Here is a 12,400-nt window from a genome sequence, read left to right on the forward strand (position 1 = left end):
TTCACTCAATTCATTGACCAATATTACAACCCTATTACTGCCAGGCAATGTGCTAGGAACTAAGAATCCAAAAAGCCCTAAGTGAAAATTCATTTAAGAACCTTACATTCTATTGGGAGGAAACAACTTTATCTATATGTATATAGATTAAAAAAAACACAAGTATATTTAAAATAATTGTGGAGGGGTGAGCACTATTAATTGGGAAGATAATTGAAGGCTTTTGGTAAGATGTAGTTTTGAGTTGGGCTTTGAATGTAAATTGGGACATTAAGAGGCACAGTTGAAGAGGGAAAATATGTCAGATACCCTGTGCAAAAATCCAGAGGTATGATCAGGCCTATCCCTTAGGAATATTGATTTGATTTGAGGATGGATTGTGTGGGAGATAGTCTAGTTTATATTCATGTAACACCCTGGAACTTTATGCTATTATCATGGTAATTCGTGGTAAAGATAGGATCTAAATCACAGTGTTTCTTTTTAATATTTTTTTGCCCTGCTTTTGAATAGAAATCACCTTTTAATCCTCTGCAGTCTTCTCCATTCTAATCCACTCCAAAAAATTCCTAAAATACCTATAAAATGATAAGTATATAAAGAAATATCCAATAGCTAGAGTATGAAAGGGATGGAGATGGTATGAATGTGACAACTTTATTTCACCATTCAAGTTTTCTATGGTTTTAGACTGACCCTAAACTTTAAATCTCTTGTATCCTTCCTTATATACTTCATAACTGGACTCAGAATGGAATCTCCAGATTCAAGCAATCTTACTTTTCTTATATAATAATGAATGCATCATAAACGCAATGTGTACATTTCAAATTCTCCTCCCCTGTGAATTCTTTTGATTTTTTTCCTTTCTTCTCTTTTCTGGAGAGTTGGTACCTTTCAGAGGGAAACTCTCTAGTTTGACCCCCTTTTTCCAATCAAATCTTTGATACCAGGCTTTCCTGGGCCTCTTCCCCTAGATACACTACAGACCCAACACACACCCCTCCAACCCCACCAGACACCTAGAGTCTTGCCATCTCCTCTCCCCCTCCATGAGCACTAGGTATCCCACAGTTTTCCTCTTCCTAAGGCTCCTACCCAGCCTGAATTTCCAAAATAATCACCAGCCCTCACCAAGTACTTTTCACTGTCACAACCTCCATTTCCCAATTTCCTAACCAGAACTCAATCTATGACTCACTAATTTATCAGTTAATTGATTGATAGATTATATTTCTTTTTCTTCTGAACCTGAGAAACTCCAGATCAAAGGAACATTTCCATTTACTTTAGAGCAGAGGACATCTATAACTCTATGTGTACACATCTTCCACAAGAAAATATCAATTTTTGGGGATCAGGAACTATCTTTTTCTTCTTTCTATCTCCAACACTTAGCAGGAATGCCTGGACCACAGCAGGAGCTCATATATGTTGATCTAATAGTATTATTTTGCAATGATCTCTATCTCATGTTTGCTTAAGAATCTATCTTCAGGGGCAGCTAGGTGGTACAGTGGATAGAGCACCAGCCCTGGAGTCAGGAGTACCTGAGTTCAAATCCAGCCTCAGAAACTTAATTACCTAGCTGTGTGGCCTTGGGCAAGTCACTTAACCCCATTGCCTTGCAAAAACTAAAAAAAAATTTATCTTCATCCAAATGTGATGTCTCTCCCCAATTTTTTAGAACACTATCTTTCTTATTAAAGTCACTTGTACATCCATAATGTAGTATGCAATATGGCATATGATGTTATTCCAAGCCTAAATCCTAAGCAGAATTCTAATGGTAGTGAAGTGGAAATCAATAGTGCAGCTAGTGACAATTGAAGAGAAAACAGAAATTTTAAACCTTCTATGAAAGCAAACAATTGAAGGAGGTTTTTGATTATCCAGCCAGAGAGGGAAAAGTACCTGAAGGTATTAATAAGATCTAATTAACATAAAATACATCATTTCTGATTACATGAATTGAAGTTGAGAAATTGAATTGAAAAGCTTCTGCACAGAAAAAATTAATGTACCAGCATAAGAAGAAAAGTGAATGAATCCAAATTTTTGGATGATGCCATGGTACCCAAGATATAACACACATACACATATGAAAAGATCTCAAATATATCATATATATATATATATGCAAATAGAGATACTGCAAGGACATCAGCAAAGAGTTCTCATAAGAAGAACTGCAAAATACTCCTAGCTACAAGAAAAGAAATGTCTCAAGTAACTATTACTAAGAGAAGTACAAATCCAAATTTCTGTCACCTGAAAATTGGCAGCAAAGACATTCAAAAATAGCAATAGTCCATTTTGGAGAGGTGGAGGAATGATAGGCATACTACCATAGTTTTGGTGGAGCAGTAGAATCTTCTAAGCTTCTTGGAGAACCATTCCTTTAGACTCTGTGAACCCATTTAGCATTTTTCTAGGCATTGATGCTGGAGTTGTTTACAATTTTCTTTTCCAGCTCATAATACAGATAGAGAAAACTGAGGCAAGTTTTAGTGACTTGCCCAATATTACACTGTAGGCAAATGTCTGAAGTCAGATTTAAATTCAGTTTTTCTAGACTTTAGACCTGGCTCACTTTACCATCTAATTGTATATCCCCCTCCCCTCCCCCAAGCAAATTGGGATTAGGCAAATCGAGGGACTAAAAGAAATATAGTCTTTTTATCAGAGACCATTACTAAGCCAATGATACAAGGAAGGCACTGCTGAGAGGAAAGTCCCTCAAAACTCTCATTGATCTAGAGAAGTACTTTTTTTGTAATAAGAAAGACTTAGAAATAATGAAGAAGTCCATCAATTAGGGAATGGTTCAATACACTGTGGTACAAGAATGTAATGGAATATTAATGTGAAATAAGAAATGATGAGTATGATAAAAATGGAGAAGCATAGGGAAAATAGCCAAATTGCTATAAGGTGAGAGAAGCAGAACTGGAAGAACTAGCATTCCCATAAAGAGAAAGAAAGACACACCACAAAACTGAAAGCAAATACAACAAAATGGGGAAGATCCAGTATACTGGAATGGTGATGAGAGGATAGCCCCAATGCAGCCCTTAGAGGAGGTGGACAAGTCCACAGGGGTTATATACACAGTGGATTACATACACAGTCCACAGGTTCCTACCAATGTGATTGCCACTTGTAAGGAAACACCATGCCACCAATATCAGTGCCTATGCTTCCACCATTAAGAACTCTGATGAAATCAAAGAAAAAAATTAGGAAGACATGGAGACCCTTATCATCACTGAACCAAAAGCTTATAATTTTGGGTGACTTTATTGCTAAAGTAGACTCAGACTACAAGACATGGCAAGGAGTCCTTGGGAGAAATGGAGTTGGAAACAGCAGCAGCAATGGTCATTTTCTACTGAAGACCTGTGCATCTCATAATCTCTTCACAAAGACTGTCTTCCATTTACCTAAGAGCAAGAAAACTTCCTGAATGTACCCTCACAACAAACATTGGCATCTAATAGATTATGTGATTGTAAGGAGAAGAGACAGGCAGGATGTGACAGTGACAAAGGTGGTGTAGAATGGTGTAGAGTGCTGGACTGATCATAGGCTTATCCTCTCCAAGATCCATATTCACATTCAACTGAAATGGTAGTACCAAGGTAAAATGACATCCAGAAGAATTAATGTCAGAGAATGCTTCTCTAAGCAGAACCAGTTTGTTGCCAATTTAGTTGGCAACAGTGGAGCAGGAAAGCACTGGGTAGCTTTCAGAGATTTGGTGTACAGGATTGCATTTGCTCATCTGGGTCAGAGTACTTGCAAGCATCAAGCCTGGTTTGATGAAAATGAAAAAGAAATATGGAAGCTCCTAAATTGAAACCAAGAACTCCACAGAGTATACCAGCAGGATAGTTCATCCATTTCTAAGAAGGCAGCATTTACTTCCATCAAAAGTAAAGTACAAGTGAAGCTTACAGAGATTTCAGGATTCTTGGCTTGCTAAAAAGACAGAATTCAGTTTTATGTAGTAACAATACAAAGTGCTTTTATGATGCCCTGGAGGTTATTTATGGGACAGAGACATTTGGTGCATCTCAACTACTCAGTGCTGATGAAGCTACATTTGATTGTGATAGGGACATGATTCTAAAGAGTCTGAACACTTCCATAATGTTCTTTCTTAATAGACCATCATTAATCAATGCCAAAACCATTGTTTATCTCAAGGTCAAGTCAATCCATCTCTAGCTGAAGTTCCAACCAAAGAAGAAGTTTTGAATGCTATTTCATGTGGCAAATCATGTAGTGCTGATTCTATTCCAGCTGAGATTTATAAGGAGGGGGATCCATTGTTTTTACAAAAGCTGACTGGAATTATCTGAGTTATATGACATGAAGAGATTATCCCCCAAGAGTTCAAGTTCCATTGTCCATCTCTATAAATGTAAAGGGAATAGATGGCCCTATGACAATCGCAGGGGTATTTCTCTCTTAGTCATTACTAACAGTGTTCATGCCAGAGTCCTCCATAAAAGACTGATCCTTCACCTGTAAGATGCTCCTCTACCTGAGACCCAGTGTGGCTTCAGAAATGGTTAAGGAATAGTCAAAAAAATTGCAGTCTGACAACTCCGGAAAAAATCCCAGGAGAACAACAGTATACAATATTTGTAGATCTGACCGAAGCTTTCAATAGTCAGTCATGAGGGTTTATGGAAAATTATGTCAAAATTTGGTTGTCTGGAGAAGTTCATCAGTATTGTACATCAATTTCATGATGGCATGCTTGCCCATGTTCTGGATAGTAGATGATGCTCTCATGTTTTTCTGGTCATCAGTGAAGTGAAATAAAGCTGTGGGCTTAACCCCCCATGCTTTTTAGCATGATGTTTTCAACCATATTTTTAATTGCCTTCAATGAAGACGAACACAGCAACAAGGTCAGCAGCCACATTAACAGCAAATTCTCCAACTTGAAAAGTCTTTAAGTCAAAACAAAGTGGAGGGAATATTGGTGCATGATTTTCTGTTTGCAGACTGTGCACTCAATGCATCCTCTGAAGCTGAGATACAACAAAATATGATGGATTTTCTGCTGCTTGTGCTAATTTTGACCTAACAGTTAGCATCAAGAAAACATAGATGCTGCAATAGCCAGAACCACTCCAAAAAATGAAGCCATTGATTACAGGAAATGGATAAATTTTGAATACTGTGGATAAATTCATTTACCTTGGCAGTATAATTTTCAGGGATGTACATGTTGATGATAAGTTTGACACATGAATTGTCAGAGTGAACTCAGTATTTGGAAGACTCCAAAAGAAAGTGTGTGAGAGAAGAGATATTAGACTGTCCATCAAACTGAAGGTCTACACTATTGTGCTATGAACAACCTCACTGTTGTATGCCTATGAAACTTGGACAATCTACCAGTGGCATGTCAAAAAACTGAAATGCTTCCATATAAATTGCCTTTGGAAGATATTGAAGATCACCTGGTAGGATAAGAGACCAGTCACTGAGGTCCTTTCTCAAGCTAAACTGTCAGGCATTCAAACATTACTCCACAGAGTACAACTACAGTGGGCTGGTCATGCAGTTCAAATGTCAAATGTATGCTTACCAAGGCTATTTTATAGAGAACTCACACAGGGCAAGCACTCACAGGGTGGTGGAGGTGGTGGAAAGTGGGTTTATGGGGATGAACAGATTATAAGACACAAGGACACTCTGAATATCTGCCTTAAGAAGACAGGGTGCTATGAGCAAGACACAATTGAAGAAGCTCAAAAAAACATGAGGTCCATAAGTTTGGAGTCAAACTCCAAATGTTCACATGGACTATTTGTGCCAGACCTGTAGTAGAGCATTCCTAGATCATATTGGTCAGACACACTAACTTTTCTCTAACATAGTAATGTCATTTTTGGTCTTCTTTGAAAATGTACAAGAACCAAGATGATTAAACATTTTTAACTGAAAAGGACTTTTAACAAGCATCCATTTCAGTCCCTTCACTGGAAAGATGAGGAAACTAAGGCTCAGAGAGATGAGGTGATTTGCCCAAGATCAAAGTACAACTTTTCATTTGTTATGTCCCTGGAACGATTCTGGTTATCTTTAAGTTTGCAAGTCCTTACTCTAAATAATGATTTTCCCCCCTAAAATAAAATTCAGCTGTAGCAAACACCATTATAATGAGACTTTACTTCTTTCCAAATATTAAAAAAGTCATTTGAAGTCTTTCCATATTATTCAAATTCTCTCTAATTTCAAGTATTTCTATTATTTCTGTTCCCCATTTCCTTTTATGCTCATTGAATCTTTACAAAAGGAACACTCAGAATTATGTGGCATTGCACTAAGGAAAAAGAGAAAAATTTTAGAAATTCCTTAAGTAGATGCTCCTATTTAGCTGGTAACTCCAGGGAAAGCAAGAATTTAAAGAATACAAATTAATCATGGCTCATTTATGACAGGAAAGACTGTGAGGCACAGAGACCAAGGCGTTTGGATGCATTGAAATGTAAGAAGAAGCTAGCAAAAGGGAGGCAGGGCAATTGACTACCCATAGCCATAGGGGAGAATAATAATTGTAATGAAATCTATTAAATTTCAGAAATATGCAGCAAGGTTTAAATACCAGTTGTACAGGTATGCCTTTAGCCTTGAAACAAACAGTCATTGCAATAGCCACATATTCCTGTAGTATCCATATTATTATTTCACATTATTTAAATAAATTAAATCACATTCTTCTCACAGTAGACCAGTAGCACTATCCCTGACTAGGAAGGACATGGCATTTCTCATTTGTGGTGCTAATCATTATTCTATATAATTTTTCTCCATCCTGCTTTTAGAAACATCTATGTCTTAAATTTGCTTAATAGCATATAATTGATTATGTCCAATAAGATTTTATATATTCAAACCTACTGGAAGAGAAAACAGTAATCATTATGAACTAACATGTAGTCTCAGGGTAGAAAAGTGGTTGTTATTCACCAGTGATGAGATAGTTCTCTGTAATCAATTCTTGGTATAGTATGAATCTTCATTTTATTATCTGACTAGCAGAAAGATATAACAAAGATCAGACAAGTTCATTATGGTAATTACTTTCTTCTGAAATTTGTTTAGGCTTCTATAGTGTAATAAAAGTCTTGGATTCAGAGATGGGTGATCTGGGCTTGCATCCTGCTTCTCCTGCTCTCTAATTATATGATCTCAGGCAACTCACATTATTTAATATATCCACAAGAGAAAGGAGCACAGAGGATTGAAGTAAGGCTATTCTTGAACTTCCTTTCCTTTATATTTGGTTTAATCAAATATCTAGCAATATTTTTCCCTCAGTCATCTGTTGCTTACCTTTTCAAAGGTTAGAAGTAAAATAGAACTTTTACATTCTAAACTCCAAGTCAAATTTGATAGCCATTTGGAGTGCTGTCTATTTTTAGGATAGGTCAGTTTTAAATTCCACACTCTGGGAGGCAGAGTAGCACAGTGAAAAAAGGCAATGAGCTTGGAGTTGGGTGACCTAGGATTAAAACTCACTTCTGCCACTTACCATTGGTGTGACTTTAAAAAAGTCATTTTTAACTTTAGATTCAATTTTCTCATATTTAAAATATGAGGAATTTATGAGATCTAAATCTATGATCATTTGAATTTTAATCCTGTTAACAGAAAGCTCTAAAATTTAGTCACAATAACCCATTATTTTCTCTTTGCCATAGTTTTAAATTGACTAATAAAAATCAGTAAGATAGATTTGATATTATAATTTACCCCCCCCCATTCCTAAGAGGTCAAAGATGATATTGTACTATTGCTAGAAATGCGTAATGGAAAGCCACTAGAATGGGGTTCATTGAGTCACAACACTGAAGAGGACTTTGGAAGTCATCTAATCCAAAATATATATTCCTCAGTATACCTTCTATAATATCCCAATCATGCGATCCTCTTGCTTTCACATGAAAATATTCAATTAAAATTAAAAGATCATTATCTCTGGGTGTAGTTAATTCTTTTTTTTTTTTTTAGTTTTTTTTTTTTTTTTTGTAAGGCAATGGGGTTAAGTGGCTTGCCCAGCCACACAGCTAGGTAATTATTAAATGTCTGAGGCTGGATTTGAACCCAGGTACTCCTGACTCCAGGGCTGGTGCTTTATCCACTGTGCCACCTAGACCCCCTAGTGTAGTTCATTCTTGTATTAGTCAGCTCTTAATGTCAGGGCCTTTTCTCTTATGTGGAGTTTTACAATCTCTCTCTTCAATTTATAATCTTCACTCCTAATTCTGCTATTGGCAACCAAGTTGACTAATTGTTTTTACCATGACATAGTCCTTTAAATATTATAAATTATTATTATGTGGAAAATTTGGGACACTAATTTACTATTAGTGGAATAGCGAACTGATCCAAGCATTTTGGGAGAACTGGAATTATGCTCAGTTATTAAACTATTTACCTATAATATATTTTTAAATATAATTAGGAAAAAAGGAAAAGAACCTATAAGTTCTAAAATGTTTATAACGGTTCTCTTGTTATGGCAAAGAAATGGAAATTATAGGGATGCCCATCAACTGAGGAATGGCTGACCAAGTGGTGGTATATTATTGTGATGGAATACTTCTGTGTTATAAAAAATGATTAGCTCAAAGATTTTAGGAAAAAATGTGGAAAGACTTGCATGAAACAATGGAAAAGGAAATCAGCAGAACCAAGAGAAAATAATATGCAGCAACAGCAGTATTGTTATAAGAATAACTTTAAAAAAATAAATTATTTTAATTGTTATAAATACATAGATTATTTATAAAGGACATATTTGTATCCAGAGAAAGAACTGATAAATGGAAGAGTGTATAGAATACTTTTATATATGTTATAGGCATTTATCTCTTCTCCCCTGAGGTCTTGACAAAATGTTAAATAATAGTTATATTTTTGTTTTTACATTGCCTCAATTTCCCTCTTATTCTGTCTTCCTAGATTTTTTTCCTTTTGCTATAGTATAAATCATTTTTTTACTTCATTGTGACTTCCAAATAACTTTTACCTGCTTCCTCATAGCCTTTTTGTTAGGTTTTTGCAAGGCAAATGGGGTTAAGTGGCTTGTCCAAGGCCACACAGCTAGGTAATTATTAAGTGTTTGAGACCAGATTTGAACCCAGGCACTCCGCCCTTTACCTGTTTCCTCAAAGAACAAACCCATATAATAAAGTAGCACAATCAAAACAAATTGATACTTTGCAATATGTAATAATATATACTTAATTCTGAACTCATAGTCTACCACCTATTTGACAAGAACAGAGAGGCTTGATACATTGTTACTTTTCTGCCATCAGAGCTGGTCACTTAATTGATATATATTTATATTTTAATGTTGTTTATCTTTAGTTTATTGTGATCATTGTACATTGTATATTGTGTACATTGATCTCATGGCTCTGCTTTTTTAACTTTGCCTCTGCTCATACAGATCATCTCATATTAATCTAGATTCTTCATATTAACAATTTCTCAGTAAAAAATATCGCTTTTATTCAAGTACTAAACTGTGTTTAGCCATTCCACAATTGATTAAAACCCAGGGTATCTATTTTCAGGTCTTTTCTATGATATTAATTATTGCTAAATATTGATTTCTATATTAAACCTTTCCTTTTCCATTTGACCACTATGGTTTAAATGCCTAGTAGTGGTATCACTAAGTCAAAGGTGAGAGCAATTTAATCTATGGTCTAGTATAATTCTGGATTGTTTTCCAGAACACTGGATAGATTCACAGTAATGCATAGGTTTCTGCTTTTGTTTCCCCCATCAGAACTCTTATTTTATGATATCAAAACAGTGTACAACTTGATCACTTGTCTCTGGACATTCTTCAGATTCTGATGGTTCTTGAAATTAAGTACTTGGAAATGAATAAATAACTCAAGTCTCATCAGATTAGGATAATGCACATTTGGACTATTTCCTTTTCTTCTCTGTCTCTTTTAGTTTAGGATGATATAGTCACAAAAGTACTGGAATTAAGAGTTTAAAAAGAAGCTGAACTTGGAGCCAAGGGACAAATAAGATTAAATCTGAGCTCTGATACTATAAACTAGTAGGTAAAATCACTTCACCTATTTGGCTCTTAGCTTTATCAGAATTTTAATTCCCAAGTTTTATTTCAATATTTGATATACATGTTTTCTTTGTCTTTTTTTCCAATCATTTATAAAACAGGGGCAGAGTTTAAATACTTCAGGACCATGAAAAACTCTGTGAACAATTGTTAACAACTTCTTTCAAAGTTGACAATCAGCCTTTAATGATAATACTCTTTGAATAAATTTATTTAGCCTACAACTCTAGGTTTTCCAGATAACATAAAGTACTTTCTGATTTTTTTCTTATTATCTGACTATAAGCCTACTACTAGTATGTATTACTCTAAATTATCACACTAGTAATCTATTGAAAAAGTGAAGTTTATTTGACATGACAATGACATGTTCTTGATGAATCAAGATATAGGATCTCTTCACAATTCTGCCATTATCTCTGTGAACTTATCCAAGGCATTTAATCTACATGTTGTTTGATATTCTTTTCTTTTAGACAACAGATTTGGATGTAAAATTCCTGCTAGTACAAATTCATATCTGCAAAATATCAGTCATATGGATATTTGACATTTTGTTTACAAAATCTGAGATTTTGGTTTCTTGCCAATATAAAAGGCATTTTCCTGTATCATAGTATATAATTACCAATGTCTTACAATTGAGTTGAAGAAGTATATCCATCATAAAGAGCAAAAGGAGAACAGATGGATAGATGGTTTGCTGCATGTGGTACCTATAGTATAGTAGTAAAAATACTTATTCTGGAATCAGAAGATCTTGATCCAAATTTGGCTCTTGATGCTACCTGTGTGATCTTCAGCAACTCCCTCAATATCTTTGAGTTTGTTTACACAGATGTTAAATTAGGCAGTTTGACTAATTGATCTTTGAAGTTTCTAACAGTTCTAAGTCTGTGATCCTGTGATCTTTACAATATAAAAGGAACTAAACCTGAAAGGCATTGATTAGATTCTCTTTGGAAAATTTGTGGAAAGTTATAGTCAAGAACTGAACAGGATGAGAATAGAGGAATTGTGATCTGTATCTAAGGAGGAAACATGACCACTTTCCTTTTTTACCTCTTTTCTATTCAAGTTAATCTACTTAAAGTAAAATGGGTTTTTAATGTTATTTTATTTTAATTTTTCCAATTACATACCAAGATAGTTTTCAACATTCATCTCTTTATAAACTTTTGAGAAGCGGGGTAGCTGTGTCCTTTTGAAGCTCAGGAGTTATGGCCCAGACTAAGAGAATTTTTTGGATCTTGATCTCTAAGTTGAATTGCCTTTGCTTCCAAATTACCTCCTGCTCTAATTAGGAATTCAAAATGACCACATAACTGAACTCTACTCAGTAGCAGAGCTGAGTTGATAGACACACACTAGAGACTAGTGTGTGTTTAAACACCTTCTAGTTTAGACACCTTTCTTTGTTTTTTGCTACTTACTCCAATCATTTCCCTGACTTGTGATAAAACATGATCCATGTTTTAGCCTTTATCTTCAGGATTGGATCTGTTTGACTATATATATTTTGTGCTAATTGCAAATGAAAATGCACATAACTTAATGATATCAGCATATTCTCATATATTTCTTTCCACCAACCATTCCCTGTCCACAATAGTCAAATAGCCTTGGAGGCAATTTTGTAGAAGTAATTAATCTGTTCTTTGATATTTTATACAACTAGTCTTGAAAGAATAGGTGGAAATTACAAACAGTAATGTTTCAGCATAGTATAAAGAAGTATCAAAAGAAGAATCCAACAGTAGACTTTACTATCAGGTGAATCTATGGATTCCTCTTCCCTGGAGATATATAAGTAGAGACTATAGGAGCACCTGTCAGGTATTCTAAGTATTGGATTCTTGATTAACTAGAGAGATGGACTAGTTTAGCTTTATAATCCTTAGAGTTGGAGCACAGATAATGATTCCAAACAGCTCAGCAAAATGTTGTGGGCTAATTGTTAATTGGGTTTCTTAAAAGAGGCAATGTTATCTAGAGGACTGGTCTCCAAAGTGAAAAGCTGTCTCTTGGAAGGGACAATGCTTTGATTCTAAGTGTATGGAATCACCTAATGCAAAGACAGGAAAAATAGTCACATCACATTGTCTTTGTCACAAACAATCATGGAACTTGTTTCTGAGTCAACCATATCTTAATTTCCAATACTCCTCTATTTCCCCTTCTCTTTGCTTTGTAAGTTATTCTTCTAACTTCTGAGTCCCACCTCAGCCCCCTGAGGCTGTTACAGCATAACATCATTCTTGAATA

Source organism: Macrotis lagotis, chromosome X, assembly GCF_037893015.1.
Source record: "Macrotis lagotis isolate mMagLag1 chromosome X, bilby.v1.9.chrom.fasta, whole genome shotgun sequence".
Lineage (NCBI taxonomy): Eukaryota > Metazoa > Chordata > Mammalia > Peramelemorphia > Peramelidae > Macrotis > Macrotis lagotis.